The sequence below is a fragment of the Triturus cristatus genome, chromosome 10, assembly GCF_964204655.1.
Source record: "Triturus cristatus chromosome 10, aTriCri1.1, whole genome shotgun sequence".
NCBI classification, from domain to species: domain Eukaryota; kingdom Metazoa; phylum Chordata; class Amphibia; order Caudata; family Salamandridae; genus Triturus; species Triturus cristatus.
Window position 1 is genome coordinate 1,032,172,685 of NC_140593.1, and position 26,032 is coordinate 1,032,198,716.

A 26,032-nucleotide genomic window follows, 5' to 3' on the forward strand; every position below is an offset into this window, starting at 1 on the left:
GGTGGGGGTACGTCTCGTACATACACGGGTGGGGGTACGACTCATACATACACGGGTGGAGGTACGTCTCGTACATACACGGGTGGGGGTACACGGGTGGGGGTATGTCTCGTACATACAAGGGTGGGGGTACGACTCATACATACACGGGTGGGGGTACGTCTCGTACATACACGGGTGGGGGTACACGGGTGGGGGTACGTCTCGTACATACACGGGTGGGGGTACGTCTCGTACATACATGGGTGGGGGTACGTCTCGTACATACACGGGTGGGGGTATGACTCGTACATACACGGGTGGGGGGACGTCTCGTACATACACGGGTGGGGGTACACAGGTAGGGGTACGTCTCGTACATACACGGGTGGGGGTACACGGGTGGGGGTACTTCTCATACATACACGGGTGGGGGTACATCTCGTACATACACGGGTGGGGGTGCGACTCGTACATACACGGGTGGGGGTACGTCTCATACATACACGGGTGGGGGTACGGCACGTACATCTGGGGGGTCTGGGGGGGGGTTTGGCGCGTACCAGGCCCCCAATTCCGCTCGCATCGTGCCGTACTTCGCTTTTCCAGCACTTTTTGGGTGCCGTAAAAATATTGCCGTCCGGACTGGTGTTGGTACGATTCGTACTTCCTGGTTCGTGAAATGCAGCCTGCATGCGTCCCGACGTCACGTCGGCGCTGTCCCGGATCACATTGGTATGTGTTTTTTACAGTCGGTCGGTGTTTTTTCCGACTCGTACGGGAATGGTGTTTCCGTACAAATCGTACTTGCAAGTTTGTAGGGTTATTTTACCGGGTACGAGTCGGACGGAGAAAACCCTCCGACCGATGGTTCGTACCCGGTTTTTCCAGGATCGGAATCGGCACCAAAATGTTTTAAAAAAAATATCCACAGGGAAGTACATCTAGATTTTCTTTACTTGACTCTACATCTGTGTACCTGCGTGCTACATATATCTTCAAGATGCGTATATGTGGAGTTAGGAATAGTTAACCCCATGGTCATGAGTCACGGTAGTCGTGTGCTCATGACGGCCGGGAGCCGTCCAACCGTTGCCGCTCCGCCCACGTGCGGCAAATTCCCCGCCTGTGCGGGCGAATTAATTAGTGGGCGCAGTTCGGACGGCTCCCAGCCGTCATGAGCCCACACCCACCTTGATTTATGACTGCTGGGAGCCGTCCTGGGTACCTGAGCGCCACGCCCAGCCCTGCCCCCCTCGCACCGCGGCAAAATTTGCCACGCGGCGAAGGGGTTAATCTATACTTCCCTATATGCACTTACCTTTCGATATTTTGTCCCTTGATATTCTGTCCTGGATATTCTTTCATCACAATATGCTGAGGTCGATATTCAGTAGTACAATCAACTGTTTGGGTTACCAGAGGATACCATCAAGCATAGGTATAGACAAGAAATTCAATTATATTAAAGCTCCCTGAAGAAATATCACTGTACAGTAAATCAGCAAGAGGTGATTGTCAAGCAGTCCCAGCATGTCAAAGTCCTCAAGTTCCCCCCAGAGCACATTTACAGAAGATGCTAGGATCTCATACACTGCATTCTGTGCATTTCTAGATAAGTGTTTTATTGGCAATTTTGAACATAACACCACAGCACCTCAGATTCGACAGACCTTGATATGCAGGAAAGGAAGGCTAGCCTCTGTGTCATATCCATTTTGACACACTTTATAGAAGTCCTATATTGCACATGCCTTATTTTTATCATCAACTGGTAGGGCACACATTTACAAGAACAAGAAATATAGGCTCTCCATCAATGTGATGACAATCTGTGATGTTAACTACTACACGTAGCAGCCAGGTTACTAGGTACTACGCATGATTACTGCATTTTCAGGCAAAGTACTCGTGTTCAATAGTTTGAAAGTGAGGTGAACAGATGATGCCAACTTTTAGGTATATATGATGCACGTGAGCACAAGAAGACTTTTAGAGCAGATATTAATTGACGTGTACGTGTAATATGTTCAGAACTCCCTCACTTGCATGACAAGGGTTACAAACTGAGATAAGGGCTGATGATACCATAAAACCATCCTATAACTGGAGCAGAAGAATACAACACTGTGCACAGAAAGACACACAGCATCGTATAATGGTGTGCTGGCATCCTCAAATCAAGATTCAGATGACTAGACCTGTGTGGTGGTATACTGTTGTACAGACCAAACATACGATGTGACATGATCTCTGTGTGTTGCACTTTATATAACTCAGCTGTAGGAAGAGGCAGGTCATGAGTACACAGAGAGATCAGTGAGCCTCCAGATAATGACATTAACACAGACCAAAGCATTGACTGAGACTCACAGGATGGATGGATGAAAATATATGACATCACTCAGAGCTTTTTTACTTGTGAATTTATGCATTAGGTTGAAATGTGATGTAGATTAAAGACAGAGACGCTGAGATGGAAATGTCCACAAGAAAATCCTACAGATAAATTAATCAATGATGAAATTGAGAGGAGTCTCAGACAAACATAGATGCAACTCTCAACATAAGTGCTATAGACCAAGTGAAACATGTCAAAATGAATGACACAACATTAAACTACAAGTCAACTTGTCATAAGACAAATATCACTAGGAAAAATTTGCATTTAAACAAAAGAGATACTAATTTCCAAAATCTGGCCAGGATTCCCTTTCCTAAAGATGGGGAATGATTATTTTCTACCCACTCTACAATATGGAACTCTACCTGTTGTGACAGGTTTGCCCGCACAAGGTGGAGAATAATTTGAATCAAAGCTGTTTTGTGGCAACTGCTCTGACACCTAATGGGAGTGAGTCCTCAAACATTCCCATCCTCAGGGAGGTGCTGCAAAGCCATACCAATGTCTCCTTGTAATCTGCACATTTGGGCTATGACACTAGAGTTGGGTGAGCCATTGAAGGATTGAGCCTGGATCGAGTCAGGGGTCCAACTCTGGCAAGGCTTGAGGTCCTCTGTAACCCTTGAGCCAAAAGCGAGCTGAGCCAGGAAGCTGTGGCCTTTGCCTCCTCTGCTTCCCTCCTATGTGCTATGGCATCTTTCTTCAAGCCCCCTGGGTGCAGCACAGGATGGGCAGGGCACTGCAGGCTATCGCCATTTCTACAATCAGAATATATAAAAGTACATGACATTGTCTAGTCCCTCCTCTGATGCACCCAGGCTATGGGGCTTGGAGAAGGATGTGATATTGCACACGAGGGATGCAGAGGAGGCAGGAAGGAAGGAGGTTGACACATGTATGAAGGAGACACTGGCTGGAGACATTGCCATTAAACGGGATAACAAAGCAGGATGAAGCAAAAGGGAGAGGGAGAAAAGCAGAGAAAAAGATGAGGTAGTGGAGCATAGGGAGTGAGAGAGAAAATCAATAAAGGGAGAGATGAAGGAGGTGAAAGCTTATGAACAAAGAGAGGTAGGAAGTGGAGCCTCAAAGAGACAGAGGAGCATTTACAGTTTGTCCTGGTGCAATGGGCATATTTGTTTGTTCCTGACACGGTTTTGAAATGTTCTGTATGGTTCTATTGTTAGCTGTAATACAACAATGTAATTTTAAATGTATATTAGTGATATGCATTACGAGCACTTTATTACAGATAGAGAGTGATACCTAATCTAAGACTTTATTCACTGCGCGTACTTTAATCTTGCTTCTCTGTTAATACTACTGTAAGCTCATATTGACTGCATGCAACCATAATTTTCTGGCAAGTGATTATTATTTGAAAAAAAACATAAGTATATTTTTATAAATCAAAATACAAACCGGTCTACCATGGGAGAATTGGGTAAGATACATTGATTTTAAACAGACATGGGGGCCCATTTATTATAACTTTACACAGCATGGTGCAGCAAGGGAACTTGCTGTGCTGACTTGTGTGAAAAGGAGAGAGCAGAAATTGTCATGTAGTTCCTAAAAATACATAGGATTTGCGCGTTTAGACAACATAAACTAAGGGATTGGTGTATAGACTGATTCCAGACACCTCCAAAGGATATGTTAGCCTTTAGACCAGCTAGCTCACAGTGCCACCATAAGCCCCCTTCCCTTACCAAGGAGCGAATAGTTTCTGGCAACTATAGAATATGAACACCCTTGATCCTTCAAGGATCATGGAAACAGTACAGCACTTTTCACTCAGTCAAATGTGCCCACTTAGTCTCAGAGAGATACACAGAATAAACAATGGGGACGTTTTCAATAAGCATTTATTGAACCAGTGTCATTCTAGTATTAAACACGTTTGCTGCAACAATCTTTAGTCAGAAACAGATGTATAACATTAAAAGCACCAACAGAGTGAATAAAAGGTAGAATTTTACCATGGTGCTAAAACAGTGAATATATGCAGGCATATAGACATGACAGCAATTAAGCGTACTCCTACGATGCAAGCTCCATCTAAGTGTACCTAAGTGTACCTAGCATGTATGTGGGTGTATGGCCAAGAATCCCCTATGAAAGAGCCAAACCCATTCCCTGATGGGAGAGAATGAAGGACCCTGTCTTGGTCTCGAGTTGGACACCCCACAATGGATGTGATACCGCTGCCTGTTGTGGCTCCTGCAGGCCGGGACTCCAGCGTCTTGTGTCAGTGTGGAAGCTTCTCCTCCGCTTATCTAGTGTTAGTATGGTTCTTTTATACCATAAAGATAGCCTCGGGGTTCCTTACACAATCGATATGTTGTGAGTACAATAATGCAAATGAGCCTGGAACAATACCTGAGATTATGCAAAGTAGTTCTTTCACCCTAGGATGAAGATGACCATGACTTTTACAAAAATTATGTTCATGCTGTAATATACGTCCTATATGCAGGGACTTTTCTAAAAATCCTCATGCATAATAAATGAGGCTAGTTTCAAGGAAAGCGATCGACATTTATCCAGCACATAACTGGGTAAAAGGTCACTGTTAGAAACGTTATGCAGAGCAAGGTAGGACAAATGTAGGCAAAATGTTGTGCAGCTACCTGGGCCTACATTGGGGTACATACTTTTTTTTCCATATTCACAAAGATATGGGGCATTTTTGCATTTTCCTAGCGTTGGCACATTATGTGCTGCTTAGTGCCAACAAATACACCCATGCACCATAGTGTGAGAATGCCAGTGTTACAGGCAGGCTTTTCTTTGTGCAACAGGGCATAACTTCGAGCACAAAAGCAATCCAAAGAGGAATTTACAAGGAGAAATAAAGATACTATCCCTGTTTACGCCTCTGTTAGGTAGGTGCACTATTTTGGTGCAAACTCAGGTTTACTAGTCTTTATAAGTCTGGGTTTATGTCAAAATCCATGAGTGGATGCATGCGAACATCCATGCCCAACCCATGTAACTCAAACCTGTTGCAAAGTGACATAAGGCAGTGCTAAATGCTGTGTTGAGTAACTTTGTATTCACTAAACCACGCAAAGCCACGAAAAGTGGCTTTGCTTGTTTTAATAAATGTAAAAAATAATTTTACATAGGGGCCTCACCACAAAAACCGTGCAACACTGATGAAAATCATAGTAAATCATGGCCCTAGTGTCCGCCATAGATGAGAAATATACTGCTTATTGATAGATCTGGTTCCTTTCTTTACAACAATCAAGGTATGATGCTCAGTGGGCTATTGAAAAGCTCCACATATCAAGGTGGTGCTTGATATGCGAGAATGGAGCTCAGTATGCCAGAGTACTGCTCAATATGCCAGTGGCACCCTTCACTATGGCAGAATGAAACATGGTATATACTGGGGTGCTGCCAAGTATACACCACTCAATAGTAATCAGATTATCATTCACAAAAATATTATCTGACTTGAATATTGTGTCCTAAATGTCATTTACAAAAATATCAGCCCATTGGGTATAGTTTTTTGCTAATTAGTCAAATGATATATTATTCTTGTAAACCACATTTAGGACAAAATATTTTTTTCAGATGATATTTAGTCCACAAACTTTCACACCATACCCACCACTGTGCTGCTTCTTATGTCAGTTTGGTGACACAGTAGCACCAGTGGATGTAGGGGCTTCTCTTCACATACTCCACTGCAAACCTGTCCATCAAGCAGCCTCAATAACTGTTTATGCTTCCCTATAGGGAGAGGGTTCAGGACAATGAACTCCATGGTGCCCCGCTAGAAAATGGGTTGGAATGTGAACAACATATATTCTATCCCTCAATATGCTACTTTAGCTGCCCACTTCTGCTTCATTTCCTAGTGGTTGTGCTGGCAGGAGCAGCAGTTCCCTACCCCTCACCCAGTTGCTACAAAAGTATCTTTTTGAGTTATGGCAGGCATATAGAGGGATCCAAATGGGTAAAATAGGATTACTGATGCAACCCCAAGTTACCCCAACATACCATCTCTGCTGTGTTGGCTACTGATGTATCAAAAAAACATAAAGAAATGGTACAAAGAATTTTCACCATATCCTAGATTCCCTGCCTATTGTCTCAACATCCCTCTTCATACAGGCCAGCTTCAAATGTACCTGACCTTCTTCAGCTACCTCTCTGCCACCAGCAGCATCTATGCCTCCCATTTTTCTAAGTCCATATGTTGCTCATCGGCCATTGAGTCCCTACATGATTTTGAACCCCAAGGCCCAAGCTCATCGGTAGCACTTGGTCTACATGCATCATGCAGCACCACTTCGCTCCTTCCTCTGTCGTTGATTTAGCTTAATGGTTCTTAACATTGCCTCTCTTTCCTCTGAGAATAAATAAAATTTCCTAATTTTGCCTCGTTTTTATTGCTGAATGATTCCTTCTGTGACTGTTACCCCATCTGTCCTCTTTCTAACCTCTTTATGCTCCTATTCTTCTTGATGAGACTATTCTAACCTTTCACCATCTCATAAATGACTGGTCTCTATACATTTTCCATCTCTGTTCAGTCCCTGCCACCGGCACTTGTCCTTCTTGTCATCCTGTGTGCTCCTTGGTTGCTCCTGTTCTGCCACCAGTTCTCCTATTTATCCACAGCATTACTTATTTCCCCCTATCTATTTCTTCATATGTCTTATCAGTTTATAGCTTTAGCTGATTTTCTTCTCTCTAACCCTCTGTGACTTCAGCTGTGTATTCCTCTCTGGTTTATCTCACCCGCTCTCTTTTGCCTAAGACCTTCATTTTTCACAATGTTTACATTTGCTATTGCTACTTCATTTTCTTGGCTAAAAACTTAATTTGCTTTAATTAAACCACTCACTAGATGGATGATCATGATTTCCAAATATCTCTATTTTGGGGGCGTGGCTTGCCAACACCCAAGATGGCTGTGTACATGTAGAGCTCCGGCCGCCGCCGTAGCCTGATTCCCCCATATCTGCCACATACATCCGTTTAGCTGGCCCAAATTCAGGACTGTGACCCCCTGATCGAGATGCTTCTCCCACTGCTTGACTGGACTGAATCGGTGGCCGGGATCCAGAAAGATCCGGATCCTGGCCATCCCGAGAGATCAGACCCGACATTTCGAGCTGCTGCGGAGACGGAGCTTCGGCCGTGACGTCACACGGCTCTCCGCGGTGGGCTGCGAGGTGAAGCGGCATGGGACTTCTGGAGCTGCACCGGCATCATTTCTACTGCCCCCATTGCTGCAGCGCTGTTGAGGCCCCCTGGGATCCCGCCTCATTGGCTAGTGCTCTGGTTGTTTGCTGCCAGGAGCCCCTGGCCGTCGGAGCTTGTGGCGGTGGACCGCGAGGGTTCCCGGTCTTTAGGGCCCCACTGGACTTCGGTCTAAAATATCACTGCGGGCCCGTGTGGAGGTGAGTGTTGGGGGCCTGTTTTGGGTTCCCACCTCCCCCCACGGTATTCTTTCAATTGTGGCCATGGAGTCCAGAGCGGCATTTGGCGCGTCCACCATTTTGCCGTTCCTCTCCCGATTGCAACGGGCCGGACCAGCTGGGTCTCGTTTGTTTGAGATGCCTCTGGGAACGGTGCAGCGGGGGTCGAGATTGACATTGGGGCTCACTGCACAATTGGGGCCTCCCCCCTCCACGACGTGCTCATGGCTGGCTCTTTCAATACTTGCTGACTGTGGCCCCTAATGGGCAAAACGCTGGCCTAAACTCCTTGGATTGCCATTGGGGCGGCTATGCACCTTGACTCATCTTGCCTTTTGTCATCTTGCGGCTTGGAGAGTCCACTGTTGTGTGATCTGTGATCGTTTTGCCCTACTGTTTCCTTTGTCCACTGTCCCCCACATTTGGCTGTGGCCCCACGTGTCTGAACCCACAGCACGATAGAACACTGTTGTGATGGCCACCGCCAAGGGATCCAAGCAGCCTCCTGCAGTGAGGCTGGCTAAGTTTGCACATACCAGGTCAGATGGGGCAGAGGGGCATAAGGGTTCACCTGACTCAAAGCACCACTCAGAAGACGACACCCTGACCCTGGTTGATGTAATGGCAGCTAATCAGGGGTTTGCATGGCGCTGGTGATGAAAATCGATACTGTGACCATGGAGATTACCCTAATTCGTGCTGATTTGAGAAACATGGGGGACAGGGTTAAGACAAATGAAGATTCCATCTCCACCCTTCAACAATCTAATAAAATGTTAGAAACCACAGTCAAGCACCTTCAAGCGCAGACTTCGGATCTAGCGACTAAGCCGGAGGACTACGAAGGAAGAGTGCGCAGGAATACTGTGCAATTTTTGGGGGTGCTTGAAGCTGAGAACCAGCAGTGCAAGACCCAAACGAATAAGACCACATATTAAAGTTAAACATTTGTATCGGATGTAATGTGAATGCGGGTGGGAAAATAAAATATGAATGAAAATTAAGCAGATAGGTTTAATAACAAAGGGCTAAATGAAAATAATATGTGCATGGTGTGATGATCTTCCCCCCTTGCCTGACCAATCAGAGTTAATATTTGTACGATAATGAAACATTATTGGGTGGTACATGAGGAACGAAAAGATATAATTGAGGTAGTTTTTAGTTAGTTAGAGAGACATAAATGCTGAATGCTGCAGACTTCGGGATGCTGTCAGAGTAGCGAGAGATGCTGATGAAGATTCGAATGCAGAGTTTAATATCCTAAATTATTAGGCTTAGAAAGAAGATCGCAGAAGAATCTCGAGGAGGAAGAGAGTGTCAGAGAGGGGTGCAATGTGACCGTTGGTGGTAGAGAGGTCATGAATCCTGTCCTGAAGTCTTTGTCTCCTGAACTATCCCGGGGGGTCCCTTCCAGTCCTTTGGCCAGGGGGTTGGTCTTCACACCAGGAACCTATACATTTTGTGAATTGCAGATGTTTTTTTTCTCTCTATCATCTCCTTTCTGAACATAAGTCATTGCAAGATTGAAGTATGTGTTGATGATTTGATTAATTGAACCTTCTCTCCTATGAGTAATGGTGAATGTACTGTACTTTGAAGTGGTTCACGTGCAAATAATTTAGATAAAGACTTAAAACTTTCTCGAGTCTGTGGTTAATTACTTTAAAGTATAAAGGTTAGAATTAAGTTAATTTTCACCATCAACTAGTTCAACTAATGGTCCATCGACCAGAGGAAAGAACGTTTTGATCAGTGAAAGGTTGGTTAGGAGTAAGGAATAATCAATCTTGAAGTATGAAAAATGTATAAACTTTGACTCCAGCTGTTTACTAAAATTGTGTGTGTGTTTATGGGCCCAGGTGAGTATATGGTATTGGAGTATCTGTTGCTGGTACATCACTGGATCAGTTTTCTGGTAGCAGAGCCATGGTTATTATTGACTAGTTTGGTGATATATATTGATTTTTGATTATTGATTGATGTTTGACAAAAAAGAGTTAGCGTCTTGTTTTATGTCGTCTGGAAAAATTCCAGTGAAGGAATAGCGGGTGGTGATAGAAGCCACACTGCAGTGAGGTTACTTGCCTGTTGGAATAGCACTGAGAAGCTACGCAGGGCTGGCAGTGTTAAATTAGAGACTATTTCGTATAAGAGTTGAGTGTGAGTGATAGTGGAAGGTTCGCTGCTGAAACTTTGATCTTATATCACCTAGTAAGGGTAACACTGAAGGAGTAACAGGTTCTCTCGAGCTTGAATGAAGGGTAAAACAGAGGTTTTTTTACTTGCAGTAAGAGAAGGAGCAATTCTGAGACTCCAGAATAAATCGAAGATCTATATTTTGTTTTAGTGGAACAGGCAGAGTAGCGAATGTATTTATGTTGTTACTAACTAATTTTACTTTAAGGACAATAAAGAAATACGTTTTTGTATTACCTTGTGAAGGGAGGGTCAGTCGCCGGAGTAGTAATGACATCACAGGGAGCCGCGCTGGGATTGGTTGAAGCAGCGGGCGTGAGACAGAAGCAGATTGTAAAGGAGGGGTCAGTAGTAAGAAGTGAAACTGATGTCACAAAAAGGCCGTGCTAGCATTGGTCAGACCACGAGTGTGAGCCTGAGTCTGGTTGGTTGTTAGATAGAAGCCGCACTAGTATTGGTTAGATAATCAGTGAAAGTCTGAGTTTTAATTGAATTTTAATTGGACCTCAGATAAAAGATTTGTTACCATTGGTTAAAAATAAATGTATATGTTCGATTCTGATTTGACTGCCGGTATGAATGTCACTGACAGGAGACTTCAAGAGTTTGTGGAATATTCCTTTAAACATCGAGTGTCCAAAATGTATGGAGGAAAAAGAGAAATGTCATTAATAAAGAAAATTGAGAATTTCTTTAAGAAAGATAAACCTGTGTTGACTAGAGAGGGAATTCTTATTCCACTGCCGAAAACGCCTGCTTCTTTTATGATGATGGAAAGAGGATACCATACTTGTGTGTGGTCGGAGAATTAGATAGAATATACAAAAGGTGATGGAGTTCTAGCTTTCCCAGAAATTGGTACATTTAATGGAAGAATTCTTCAGAACTTGAGATTGAGAATGGATGAGTTGGAACCAAGACCTAGGTTAAATCAGTATGAGGCTTTAGAAGAGTGGGAAACTGAATTGTTCGAGCGAGAGAGAAACAGGAGTGGGAGATACTTGGGCACTTTATCTCAATAATTACATGAGTCACGTGAAGGTCATATGAAGCAATGGAGGAGAGCTATGGTATCAGAAGGTTGAAATCCAGTGTTAATGGCTGAGGATCAGTCAGGGAACAAGTGTAAGGAGAAAACAAAACACATGAATGTGACAGGATAGGGTGAGTCAGATGATGAACTGTTGGAGGATATCTTAACTAAAAACCCTCCACCATATCAATAAGGACCCAGTTTAGTCACCCCGAGTGCACCAGTAATGGGAACACCCTCAATTCCACACATTTTACATGATACATCAGTTAATAGGGTACTTCAAGACAGAGAAAGAGAGGCGTTAAGTAAAAATAGGGAAGAATTAATACAGAAAATAGGCCAATGAAGTTTGAGCCCTGAAGCATTGACTGTACCAGTTACTATAGGTCCTGTTGTTCCATTATATGGAGATAAAATAAATTGCCCAAAACCCCAAGCTGTAGCAACTCCTTTGAATAATCCTAGAAAGGAGGTGGTAATATGTGATGATGAAGCTAGTGAGTGCAATTCAGTCATATCATTAATGGACCTTCCGATAAGAGAATCTGTAAGTGAAACTCCAAAAAGGGTTACACCTAGTAATTCAAAAGAAATAAAATCTGTGGTACCTTCAGGAACTAGACGCTCAGCAACAGTAACCCCAGAAGATTTGGAGAGATGGGAACAGGGAATAGAAAAGCAAAGCACACCCCCAAAGATCTTAGATATTTCCAAATTGAAAGTAGAATTGGAAGAGATGATAGCTGGAAATGCGGGAATAGAAAGATTGAATCAATACAATGATGAAGAAATTTTGTTTGTGTGCATGAGTAGAACTAGAAATGCTAAATTGTTTCATGAGAAATTGACAGAGCTTGCTTCGGAGATGGGAATAGATTTAGGGAGATCATAAGTATTACAAATACCATATCGAGTGGAGTTTACTGATAAGGATTTGGAGAATATGAATGTGTCTGGTAAGAAATTACAGGTTAAGGAGTTAATGAATATTTAGCAAAAATGACGAGACATTGACAAATGGAGAACTAGGTGGACGAGAAAGAAGGAGGAAGCTCAGGTGAAGGAAGCGTCGTCTGAATTTTTGTTGAAAGAATCAGAAAAGGCAGAAAGATTGTGTCCCATGAGAGAGGTACCTGGTGGTGGATATGTTCATGTTCCATGGAGCAGACAGGATATTTTGTCATTTACAAACGATTTTCCTAGATTAATAGAGAAATCAGTTGAATAGTACAATCAAGTTGAGAGATTTGTAAAAGTTTCAAAGGTTTTGTTAAAGGATTTGTATGGTTTGTTTGACATAATGGTACCTACTGATTTGTGGACGGAATGTAAGATTACCATTGATTGGCCAAGCGAGGAGTATCCAAGGGACTCGAAAACAGGAGCACCCTCAGGTGAGGTGATGAAGAAATATCGAAAAAGTTATTACTTTTCAGAAAGGGAAAATCACACCCATAGAAACAGATTGGGTAAAGATACTCAAGAGGCAAATGAGTCTGTACATGCATACTATGAGCGGCTTCTACAGGTGTTTAAGCAGTATAGTGGATTCGTGAATATTGGAGACAAGGATATGGGACATTTCGTGTATCGGTTTGTGTATGGTCTGAAACCGGAGATTAGTCGGATGATTCAGCAGCGCATGTTGTGCTGGCAGGGAAAGCCGATAGATGACATCTTGAAACACGCAAAATATTGTGGAGATGATATTGAGGCAAGGCATAGAAAGTTTAAAGAGAATATGATGTGGGCACAAGTAAAATTGGCAGAACAGCAGGAAATTAAGTTGAATGGTCAAGCTGATAGTCAGATGAAAGAACAGACTCAGAATGATCAGGCGGCGAATGGTGGTAAATTCAGAGGGCGAATGAACAGAGAGGATGCAAAGAAGAAGTTTCCTTGTCATGCGTGCGGAACATTTGGACATTGGAAGGATGAGTGTAAGAGTATTCAGAAGAATAATGGGTCAAATCAAAATTTAAATCTACAGACACATAATGAAGTACTTATGAATCAGCCGCAGCAGGTAGTTAATCCCCAGTGTCAGGTGCCACCAGCTCCTATGCCAAATTTTGTGAACCAACCAAAAGTACAGTGCGGACGCCGGATTTCAAGGAGGAAGGGGTAAGAAAAATTCTGTGGTTTCACACAATATCTTTTACAGAATAATAATGATGAAATTAGTCACTTGCAATGACGGTGCCTGAGGGGGGAGGAAGAGGAGTGCGTACTTGGTGCTACCTTGCCGGTAGATCAGTCAGGTCCATTTGTTGATGGGAAAGTGGAAAGTAATGAGATCACTTTTCTATTGGATACTGGTGCTACCCGTTCTACTGTGAGAACAGCAGACATCCCAAACCTAACCCTCTCGGGATATTCTATCCAAGTTGTAGGCATTTCGAATCAACAAATTAGAACCCCAATCACAGAACCAATGGAAGTACATATTGGAAATTTTAAAGACATGCATAGATTTGTCATTTGTGACTGTAGTCCAGTAAAGCTATTGGGAAGAGATCTGTTGTGCAAAATGAATTGCACCATCGCCTGCATACCGGATGGTGTTGCGTTCCAAACCCCTGATGAAGATATTGTGTATAAAATCATGCTAGCTAAACAAGGCAGAGAAGTAGATGAAATGTATTCTTTGATGACAATAAATGATCTACCAGAAGGATTGAAAACGACAGTGGACCCAAAAGTATGGGGTTTCACAGGAAAAGAAATTGGGTTAATGTCAAACGTAGATTCAGTGAAGGTGACAGTAAAAGAAGGTGCAGTTTATCCCAACTCCGACAATACAAAATGAGTTCAGAGGTAAAAGCAGGAGTTACTTCAGAAATTGACTGAATGATTAGACAAGGCATTTTAAAGGAAATAATGAGTAGTCCTTGTAACTCATCTATAATGGGACTTAGAAAGCCTAGCGGAAAATACAGGATAGTGCAGGATCTGAGAAAGATCAATAAAATTGTAGTGCCGTGTTGTCCTGTAGTGCCTAATCCAGCAGTAATTCTTTTTCAGATACCCTGGAATGCAGGCTGGTTTACAGTAATTGATTTATTGCAAGCCTTTTTCTCTATTCCTTTGCACCCAAATAGCCAGTATCATTTTGCCTTTAAGTCTGAAAACCGTATTTTGGCATGGTGCTGAGTCCCTCAATTTTCAATCAGATTCTGAAAAAGTGTCTTGAAACATTAGTCATGCCCAGAAATTCAGTCCTGGTACAATATATTGATGACCTATTAGTGGCATCAAAATCGGCAGAAGATTGTGTTACTGATTCAATTGCATTACTGAACCATTTGGCTGATGGAGGACACAAAGTGTCACCAGTAAAGTTGCAATTTTGTCGAACAGAAGTTATATATTTGGGCCACAAGATTGAAAGAGGAGTGAGAAAAGTGACCCCAGAAATAATTAGGATTATCAAGCAAATGCAGTTACCACAAACACAAAGGGAGATAAGAATGTTTCTCGGAGTGGTTGGATACTGTCGGCAATGGATTGTTGGGTTTTCCCTGCTGGCAAAGCCATTGATTCAGATGACACGAAAGAGAGTGAAGGATCCAATTGTCTAGAATGATGAATGTGTGTAAGCATTTGTGAGATTGCGAAATTCTCTGTGTGATGCCCCTGCTTTAGATATGCCTGATTATACGAAAGAGTTTGCACTGTTCTGTTGTGAAAGAGAGAGTTTCACACTTACAGTCTTGACACAAAGGCATGGATTAAGCTGACTTTCAGTGACATATTTTTATGCTACTTTGGATCCTGTGGCTTCAGCTTTACCTGGCTGCTTAAAAGCAGTAGTCATTTGTGATGGGACATCCAGTTAGAGTCTATGTCCCACATTCAGTCGAGATCCTATTAACAAGAACTCAAACACAGCACCTTACCCCTAGCCGGATGACTAAGTATGAAAGAGTGAATTTTGGAGCAGAAAATGTTACAGTGATTAGGTGTACAATGGTAAATCCAGCCACACTATTACCAGACCCACATTGTGAAGAAGTGAAAGATGAGGTAGATCATGATTGCTTGGATGTGACTGAAATGTGCACCAAGCCCCACCCTGATATAAAAGAAGAACCTCTGAAAGACCCAGATAATGAATTATTTGTAGATGGCTCATGCCTGAGAATGGAGGGAGGAGGACTCAGTGCAGCGTATGCTGTATGCAAAGTATCTGGTGTTGTTGAAGCATCCTGTTTACCGGATTTCAAGTCTGCACAAGTAGCCAAATTTATGGCCTTAACAAAGGCATGCAAAAGTGGGAAAAATTGGAAAATAACCATATTTACGGACAGTCAATATGGTTTCGGGGTTGTGCATGACTTTGGCTAGTTATGGAGGCAGAGGGAAATCCCCTATCAGAAATGGTAAAAATGTGAAAGAATTGTTGGAAGCAATACAATTGCCAAAGGAAATAGCAGTGGTCAAGTGTGCTGCTTACCAGCCAGGAAATGACTGTGTGACGGCAGGCAACAGATACACTGACCAAATTGCTCAATATTGTGCAAGAAATAACATGGCATTAAATAGAAAAATTTAAACAAGTGCAATCAGCTGCAAACTTATGTTTTTCTCAGCCTTAGAAACATGGGATGAGGTGAGACAGTTGCAAGATGAAGTTGAGGTAAGCGAAAGGGAAAATTGGATAAAACCAGGTTGTGGAAGGAGAACAGAGGATGATGTATGGGTGTACACTGATGGCAGACTAGTCATGCCAGACTGCTTACTCTCTCAAATGGCAAGAATGTATCAAGGAGACACACATGTTGGGAGGGATGCCATGATCAGACTATTCAGACAAAATTGGTACAATCCAAGGTTTAGGGCAGTTGCAGAGAGCCTTTGCCAAAGATGCTTGATTTGTCAGCAGCAAAGTCCAGGCAGGAAAACAGTGGTTAGTTCAGGGAAAATTGGAAAGGCAGAAGGACCATTCACAAGATTACAGCTAGATTTCATAGAGTTGCCTCCAAGCAACGGAATGACGTATGTCCTTGTCATAATGTGCTTTTTTTCACGATGGGTGGAAGCATACCCCACGAGAAGAAATGACAGCCTCACAGTTGCCAAACTACTGTTGAGGGAGTTGATACCTCGTTTTAATTTTCCAGTCACTTTGGAACCAGATAGAGGATCTCATTTTAATAATGAGATAATTAGTCTAATCTGTAAAGCATTCAAAATTGAGCAAAAACTGCACTGTGCATACCGCCCAGAGGCTTCTGGGGTGGTTGAGCAACTAAATGGTACAAACAAATCAAGGCTAAGTAAAGTGTGTGCATCCACATCACTGAAATGGCCAGATTCATTGCCTCTTGTGTTGATGGGACTCCGAAGTATTCCTGATCAGAGAACAGGATTGAGTCCCCATGAAATACTCATGGGAAGGGCAATGAGACAAGCATTTATTCCTGGTCACAAATTAATGACTATAACTGATGATTTGGTGTTGTATTATTGCAAAGAATTGGCTGAACTAGTGCATTCTGTCTCTCACCAGGTTGGAGAAGATGCAGTTGCCAGGCAGCCAGCACAAGAGCATGATTTGAATCCTGGAGACTGGGTGGTAGTGAAGAAACATGCCAGAAAACATGCTTAGCACCCAGGTGGGATGAACCACGTCAAGTCATACTGGTCATTACTACAGCAGTGAAGTGTGCAGGTTTACCCAATTGGATTCATGCCAGTCACACCAAACGGGTTCCAGGCCCCAAGGCCCCACTGAAGGGGAACACCAATTGAATAAAACACTTAAAATTGCTGAAGGTTGTGAAGTCGAAGAATCTAGAGTAATAGATTCTGAACCAATAGACGAGGAACAACTGAGCACAAGTCAGGAGGGCTGGATACCAGTAGTTGACATACCAGAGGTTATTATTCAAACAAGAAGCAGAACAAGATTAGACAGACAGGAAAGTAGTGAGGACCAGATAGGTATAGAAGAACACGCTCAAGAAGAAGTGAATAAGGTTACTCCAGACCCTGACCAGGACCAAATAGGGAAAGAAGAAAATACTCCGGCAAAAAGACATACCAAAAGTCCTGAGCAGGGACACACAGGAGTAGAAGAACACGTTCAGGCAGCAGAAAAGCCAATTGTAGTAAGACCTGAACAGGATCAGTTAGGAGAAGAAGAACAGGTTCAGGCAGAAGAAGATCAATTTGAAATAAGACCTGAACAGAACCAGATAGAGGAAGAAGAACAAGTTTGGGTGAACAAAACAACAAATCTAAGACCTGCACCAGAACAGGTAGAGAGTGACTCTGAAGAAGAGAAAGAACAGATTGTGCCTGAATATAACAAAAATAAAAGAGCTCTAGAGAGAGACAAAGAGGGTGAAAGTGCAGTACAAGTTAAAAGGGTCAGAAAGGTGACAACTGGCCAGGTGGAGTCAAAAGATTAAAATACTATCTGAGAAATACAAATGAAAGACCTGAGCAAGTAAATGAGGTTACTAGTCAAACTCAGTCTAAGCAGTACATTGTGAAAAACACTCAAAGAAGTCCAAGACTGAGAATTTTGAACAATAAATTCAAGGGTCCTGAGTGGACCTACATAACATTGGAAGAATTTGAAAATTTGGATTTGAGTGAAGAGACAGAGGAACAAATAAATGCTGCACAGATTGATGAAGGTAAAGTGAGGCCCCTTGAAGCCCAGAGTTTGAACTTGCAAGTAAAGAAAAAAAGAGGAATCTTCCAAGACTAAATATGGCTAAAAACAGGGTTACTGAACGATCAAAACGTAGTTGCGCTCAAAGATGTTGTAGAGCTGGTATATGTAGCATTCATTAGTAATCACAGTATGGACATTTCTAACAGTAGCGGTGCTTATTTGATGATAGCTAATAGGAAGAATGATACACTTAATAGTGGAAAGATAGCTACAATAAGAGGAAATAGGGTCGAATTAGAAGCAGCAGATGAGATAGATGTACATCACACAGTATCAGATAATGACACATCTTTAAATGTCTTCACAAAGTGGTTATTCCATTACGTAGATACAATGGAGATTAGTGATTGTTATGTATGTCTTAAATTACCAGCTTCAGTATCAGAAGATGTCACATATCACCACTTACCTTTAACATACGGTATTTCATGTAGTATATTAACAAGTTTATTCTATAGAACAGGGAAACTTCAGTATTATTATTCAAACTTAGATGTAGCATTTTCAGAACTTCCTATTCAAAGGAATATTAATCCAGTACTTAGTAGTCAAGATGCACAGTTTATGGGAGAATTTTTTCTAACGATGAAATAAATAGATTTAGCCAAGGCTCACAAGAATAACTTAACATGTACATTACGTGAAGAAGAGAAAGTGTCTTTAAATTTAGTTGAGGAAAGGAGAAGGATTTCCAAAAGAAAACTGTTGAACATAAAACCCATGTACCACCATGGACTGGGAAAGATGGAATTTATGCAACTGGCAAGGCTCATGCTGCAATGTCCATGGACTTTGAAACAAAAGGGAAAACCTGCCTCCATTGGTTAAAGACAGATTATAATAACTTATTTATTAGTTCCAGTGAATGTGAACACACTTCCTAATTTTGGGAGGTTGGGGGACTAAAAGGGGGAACTGATCTGCAATTTCCTGGGGTTTACTACGTATTTGGGAATAATGCTTACTAAAAGCTGCCTGCACGGTAGTACCGAAGTTGCTACTTTGGCATAGTATTTCCGAAAATATACCATGTAAAAAGAATCACTGGAAGCAATGAAAGCACTAATGAACTAACACGAAGAAAGAGAGCTAGTTTTTCAGAAATAGGAGGTGTTATATTTGGTGCATTGATACCTTCAGTGGGAGTCATTCTAAATTCACATAGAATTTGTCAGTTGTCAACAGTAGTTGATCGTCTCTCGACTGATACTTCTGGAGGTTTCTTGATGATTAATACGGAAATGGTTGCGATTAGATCTATGATTTTATAAAATTGACTTGCTCTTGATATTTTATTTGCAAAAGAGGGCGGAGTCTATAGAATGTTGAAAGTCCAACATTGTTGCACTTACATACCTGATAAAAGTAGGGAAATTAGAAGGTATATTAAGAATTTTACAAAACTTCATGAAGATTTGAAACCACTGGAGGTTGACAGTGTATGGGAAAGACTAACAAAAAGTATGTCTTCAATAGTGACTTGGTTTTCTAATTTAGGGAAAAGTATTTTAGGTCAAATCATTCTTCCGTTAGTTGGTATAGCAATAATAGTTTTATCAATAATGATATGGTGTAAATATCGTAGAAACAAAGGAAAGGGAAGATATGAAGTGAATGGAAAAGGAAAGAAAAGGAAGTATGAAGAGATTCAGCTGGAGGAAATGAGGGTAAATCTGTATAAAAAGATGAAAGATGGAATTAAAAACGAAAAGGGAGGAAAGGAAACTGAGATATGCTAAAGTTGGCATCTGATTGGGATGGGTAACTTTGTGATGGCTGAAAATGCCATCAGGGAGGGGATTAATGGAGCAAGGACTTATAGAAAAGAAATTTGCTCAGAAGCAATTCTCTCATTTAACTCCCTAACATGTTATTAATTTCCTATTGTGTAAAATTAATACGCACCACATAAAAACAAGGGTTAGTGAAGCTTGCGTATGTGTTTGGTAACATGAGTAACTCGAGTGGCTTTCTAAAATGGCTGCAAACTGGAAATCTTATTGTGCATGCGTCGACTGCAGCCATGCAGTATGACGAGCTATCGCTTGGAGGGAAATTCTTGCGCATGAGCAGAAAATACTAATATGGAGTCTTGAAGACTCATGTGCTTTGCATCTGCTTGCTTGCAACTAAATTGAGTGAATTTACTAAAGCCAATTCAGGGAAAGTATTAATAAGTAAAGGGAATTAGAGTAGAGATGGGTGGTATACAGTGAAACCCTTTATTCTTGAAAGTAACATCTGTGTTTCGCATGAGTTTCGCGCATGGCAAGTGGAAGTCAGCCTGTAAGGATGATGTGTGGTTCAAGAAGAGTGCAAGGCCACAGCCTGCCTGAAGCCTGAGAACCAGCAGTGCAAGACCTGAATGAATAAGACCACATATTAAAGTTAAACGTTTGTATCAGATGTAATGTAAATGCGGGTGGGAAAATAAAATATGAATAAAAATTAAGGAGATGGGTTTATTAATAAAGGTCTAACTGAAAAGTATGATATGTAAGCATGGTGTGATGATCTCCCCCCCTTGCCAGACCAATCAGAGTCAGTATTATTACAGTAATGAAACTTTAATGGGTGGCACATGAGGAACGAAAAGGTATAATTGAGGTTGTTTTTAGTTAGTTAGAGAGACGTAAATGCTAACTGCCGAATGCTGCAGAGCTCGGGATGCTGTCGGAGTAGCGAGAGATGTGGATGAAGAATCGAATGCAGAGCTCAATATCCTAACTTATTAGGCTTAGAAAGAAGATCGCGGAAGAATCTTGAGGAGGAAGAGAGTGTTAGAGAGGGGTGCGACGTGACCGTTGGTGCTAGAGAGGTCATCTATCCTGTCCTGAATCCTGTCCTGAAATCTTTGTCTCCTGAACAATCTCGGGGGACCCCTACAAGCCCTTTAGCTCTAGGGGTTGGTGTTCACAACATCCTAGGTAACTATAAATTTTGTGAATTTGCCAATGTTTTTCTCTCTCTATCCTCTCCTTTCTGAGCATAAGTCATTGCAAGATTGAAGTATGTGTTGATGATTTGATTAATTGAACCTTCTCTCCAATGAGTATTGATGAATGTGCTGTACTAGGTGAGTGGGCCCCCTGCAACAATTGACCCAATTGTCGCTAACCGAGCGTTGTTTTAAATGGCATTTTAATTGGCTCGTCTACACGACTATACCCCTTACCGAGTCCTTTATTTGCAGGATTGCAGACCTTCTACCCGGGAGCATAATTTACATTTGCTTGCCGAGACTGTTCTGAATGACTCCAGTCAGGAATTGAATTAAATACACCACCGTCTGCAGGACTTTGTTGGTCCCTGAATTCTATCAGGTAGGACCACTGTTGTCACGTGTGCCGTGGTCAGATTAGTTTAGTTGTCTTTGGAATCGGGTTGATCATCCCCCCCTTTCCCCATCCCCTTCAGGCAACCACCAGCCTCAACTTAAAGAGGTCACCCTTAGGAATTAACCTCTACGTGTGGGTGAGTAATTCACCATTAAACTACTTGCTATTTGATTTTTTTCCTACACAAATCTGAACACATTTCTTGATAGTACTCTCTCCTTTTCAGGCTGTCTGCATCACCTTAGCCTTGAGGAAGACCCACTATGACATCTATAAATTAGGCTGTTATTAGGGTCGAAACGTCGGCGTTACACATTGGCTCAGCTACAATAAGTCTCTTGGTTAAGAATAATGAGCAGGCTTGCCCTATACCGGAGACATTGATTTATTTTGTTCTGACCTTTTTTCATTTGTACATCCAGTTTCATTTGTAAACATTTATGCTTGCACCTGTATATATTGCATTGACATCACCACAGTCACGGAGCACTCACTTCGCTGCACTATATGTCACTATCTGTCTTGACAGCCTTATAAAGTTTAAAATAAATATTCTGATTGTTTTCTTCAGAAAAAAGTGAGTTTGATAATCTATGAATTGAATTTGAATTGTTTTTATTTATTCTTGGTTTGTATTCAGTATCTAAGTTGAATTGAACATTTGAAAATATATGCTTTTGTCCTTGTGAAGAAATCGTTCTTTTACCCAACAGAACCGCTGTAGCTTCTCTAATACATACCCAGGTTCTGAGGGACACAGGGTCACCCCATTGTATTTGTACAGTACTTTGGAGTAGTTCACATGCAAATAATTTGGATTAAGACTTAAATCTTTCCAGAGTCTGTGGTTAATTACTTTAAAGTATAAAGGTTAGAATTAAGTTAATTTTCACCATCAACTAGTTCAACTAATGGTCCATCCACCAGAGGAAAGAACTTTTTGATCAATGAAAGGTTGGTTAGGAGTAAGGAATAATTAATCTTGAAGTATGAAAAATGTATAAACTTTGACTCCAGCGGTTTACTCAAATAGTGTGTGTGTTTATGGGCCCAGGTGAGTATATGGTATTGGAGTATCTGTTTCTGGTATGCCGCTGGATCACAACGACTCAGTCAGTCTCACTCTCACACGGCATCACCTGCCTGGCGGCCCGCCCGAGGCCCGACTGTACGACTCAGTCAGAGAGTGACAATTAGATGAAGCAAGTCACTCACGGCCCGGTCTTGAACTTTCATTGATTCTATTCAGTCTGGAGTCTTGACACCCAGCAACCCCGCAGCAGGCACGAGTCCGACTCGATTCCGACTCGGAGGCCATGCCTCATCAATTGGTAACGCTTTCGCACTACTAGATTGTTGCCTCTGGGACCCGGTTGGCGGTTCCAAACACTATGGCACTCATACCACACCAGGCACCATGTCCTCAGCTAGAGCTGGGTGCAGCTGGTGCGTGCGTGTACTCACACACACGTGCTGCTAGCTGCAGCACATATAGTTAGTCATTGCCCAATTCTGGTCAGCCATGCTGCACACACTTCATGCTCATTCTCTGTGCTCCTGGCCCAGGCCTACCGCAGCTACATACAATGTATCAAATCAAGGACTGCGCCAGCCGGCCCAGGGTCACCATATCAACTAGTGAGACAAGTCCCCCACCCCCCAAGGCCCAGCTTACATGCCATCTTGATGACTATGCAGGAAGACCTTGAGTACATTAGGGCAGTCAAGCGCTAGTCATACTGCGGCTGATTTTATGACACCAAAGCACTTGCCAGGGCTGACAAACAGCTAGGGGGCACAAACAAAGTGGCAGGGGTCGCAATGGGTGGCTTAAGGGGTCGCAGTTGTGACCTCTGATGACCCCTAATTGACGTCCATGATGTTACTGTTGTTTGCTCCTTTTCATCTTAGTAGCTAGTTCTTACTATACCATATTCTAGGACTACAAAAATTTCTCTCACCACAGTAGCTCAGAGGAATTTTACTTTCTAGCAACTTTCACATACTTTTTCGGGCAATTTATACAGTCCTCAAGTAATCCCTTCTCTTGTAGGTCCCACTTTCCATGTGTGCCCCTCTGACTGTGTTCCCTTTCCAATCTCAGCAATTCCTGCAGTATACTGATCCTTCCCTGATTTTGCTCATCAACTACTTTCTGCTTTCTAGTCTTCCTATCTTCTGTCTTTACTCTTCTGTCTCCTCTCTACATTTTCTCTTTATTCCTTCTTTACAGATCCCTCTGTGAGAGGTAAACAGCTGATGCAGACAGTGTTTTTTATAGGCGCTTGCATATGCAAATCCTACATTCACAGAGCGGAACAATGTTTCCCCTACATTGGTACTGGACACAAATGTTGTTTGAGCAAAAAGTCAATCACTAAGAGAACAATTATGGGTAAAGGAAAGGCATACAAACTGTGGTGGAAAAGGTACATTATTTGCTTGAGATTTCTCTACCAGTGAAGCCCTCTCTGATCCTAGTTCCATTGTAATATTGTTATGTAATAAAGGTAATTCCACCACAGAATTTTCCATCAATCAAGTGGGAAATCCTCGTAATGAGGACGATTTCATATTTATGCCAGCGTTCCTTTATTCATGCGTATTAGAGATTTGAGAAATTAACCAATATATTTTATAACTTCTAATTGTCACAGCCAGTACCTTCTCATTGACCAACTTTATTGTCTTTAGTATTCGCTGTTTGCTGGCACTCTTCACAAGTAATGTTTTGTCACAATTGTTTTACCATGGCGCATTTGTTGCTATGAAATACCATAATACCACTGTATAAATGTACCACATAACTATGTATAACATTATGGGGGGTCATTACGATGTCGGGCGGATACCATCGCAAAATCTGGACTGACTGACTTCTGGTCAGCGGTCCTGACCGCAGTATTACGATGCGACCGCATATGGTGGAGCCGCAAGCTCCCATTTCGTAAATCGGCCTTAGCACAAGCTCTCATAGGGAAATGCGAGTTTGTGTTCATCCCTGCACCGTGTGGCAGGCACTTCATGGTGTGTAGTGAATGAGCCACTCTTGTGGTCTGACACCCTATGATGACCCTCAACCACCACCATTTTGTATTGACTTAAGTGTGTTATGTTACCTTAGCCTTAATGTAGGATGGGTTTGCATATGCCTGCTTTTCTTCTGCCTTTTAGTGGAATAGTCTTTCCAAGAATAGAAGGTATGTGATGTTGAGGTGCAGTCTTGTGGGTGGTGGTGCACACATGTGCTCAATGTTGTATACTGAGGGATAAAGTGTATAATGTTATGTGGGTTAGGTGAATTATGTCTTTGAGCTATTGGCTTTGACGTGGTCTAATGTCATTCTGCCTTCTGACTTTACCTTGCTTCAAACTTTTCTGTCTGCACAGTGGTGCTTGTAAGTTGTGTGGATGAGAATTATAGGTAGGCTGTCCGGTTTTAGGTTTAAACCTATAATAACTGATAAAACCCCAGAGGAAGGGAAATGGCCACCACCAGTGTAAACATATAAACACTGAAAAAACCCTGCACAACCAAAAACTATATGCCATTCAAAGAAAGGAAAAGGAGAGTGAACAAGTCATTTTTATTTCTTCCTGAAGGGGCCAATAAAATGTAACTTTGTTATATAAGGTAGCAGTAAGAAAGACTCGGCTAACATTATTCTGCTTGAGTTTTGTTGTTTAGGGATGTCACTAAAATATTGTTTCTCCTTTTTTTTCAGCTTTGTGATCTTTGGTGTAAAGAAACAGGGGCTAGAAGCATGTTTTAGGTGTTGTTTAGTTATTTTATAAACTGTAGAGAATCAGGAAATATCAAAATCATATTTGATTTTTTGGCAATGTTTGAGTCTTTCACTGATAGGAAAAATATAGGCTTCATAAGAATCTTTCCCAATATGTACCATCACATTTACCCACAGAGAATGGGTAAAAACCCTTGATACATTAGCCCCCTTTTCTAGTGAGTCAGTATTGATAGAAGGTGAATTGCCAAATACCCCAGGCTTTAAACATTCAATGCAAGGTATAGTGACAAGTATATGTGAAAAGAGTGCTATCACAAAGCATCTGGGATACTGGTGAAAACATGACATCAGAAAATCATGGAATGCAGTGTTACTTGGAATGCTGCTGCAAAAAGCTCCTACCAAGTTCAACAAAGATTGGAGTGATTTTGTTTGTATTTGCAGTGATTCAGCTACGTATATGAAAAAGTTGTGTAATGACCTCTCAAAATCAATAAATGAGCTGAAGTGCTTCCCTGTAAGAGATCCTTGCTAGATGGAATGCTGAAAGCCTCTTTACAATCTTCAGATTTAAGGAAGAATGCTACTGACTTTTTAGTCCATTTTGGTGCACTGTTTTGTTATACACAGAAACTAAAAGTGCAAATATTTCTCATTTTGTGCTTTTTGTGGCATCAACGAGAGTCATTCCAACTGTGTCACTTAGCTGGTGGTTCTCAGTCCTAGAGGCCATGACTGCTATATTATCCACATGGCAACCGTTTACAGAACTTTTGCTGTGTGATGATGCCAAAGGCAAGAAATGTGAGGATCTTTGGTCACATATTGTTAGTGATTTGAAACAAAGTGCACTCTACTGTAATCTTAGATTTTTTGCAGAAAAGCATGACTGCTGTAGTGGACATAATAAAAAATCTAGAGTTTAAAACACCCTTTTCTACCAAGTGTTTAGCATAATTGGTGTAGATGTGAAACATCTCCTTGAGAGTAGGCTGGGTGACACCTTTAGTGACTTTGGCAATGCAAAATAGTCCATGTTAGAGTGCGTCCACTTGGTAAAAAAGAAATGTTGAGGAGCAATTCAGGAACTTTTATTTTACAATGTATGAGAAATGGCCCTTCACTAACCATGGTATTTGAAGTCAATGAAACCTCACTGAGGTACCCTGCACAATTTATAGATCCCTTCTGTAAA

The 26,032-nt window shown here is 41.9% G+C and overlaps 1 protein-coding gene across 1 annotated transcript in view; it reads right to left on the reverse strand.

The window, feature by feature from the left end:
• LOC146796476 (uromodulin-like) overlaps window positions 1-26,032 on the reverse strand; it is a 583,380-nt gene that overhangs the window by 412,084 nt on the left and 145,264 nt on the right. The window lies entirely within an intron of this gene.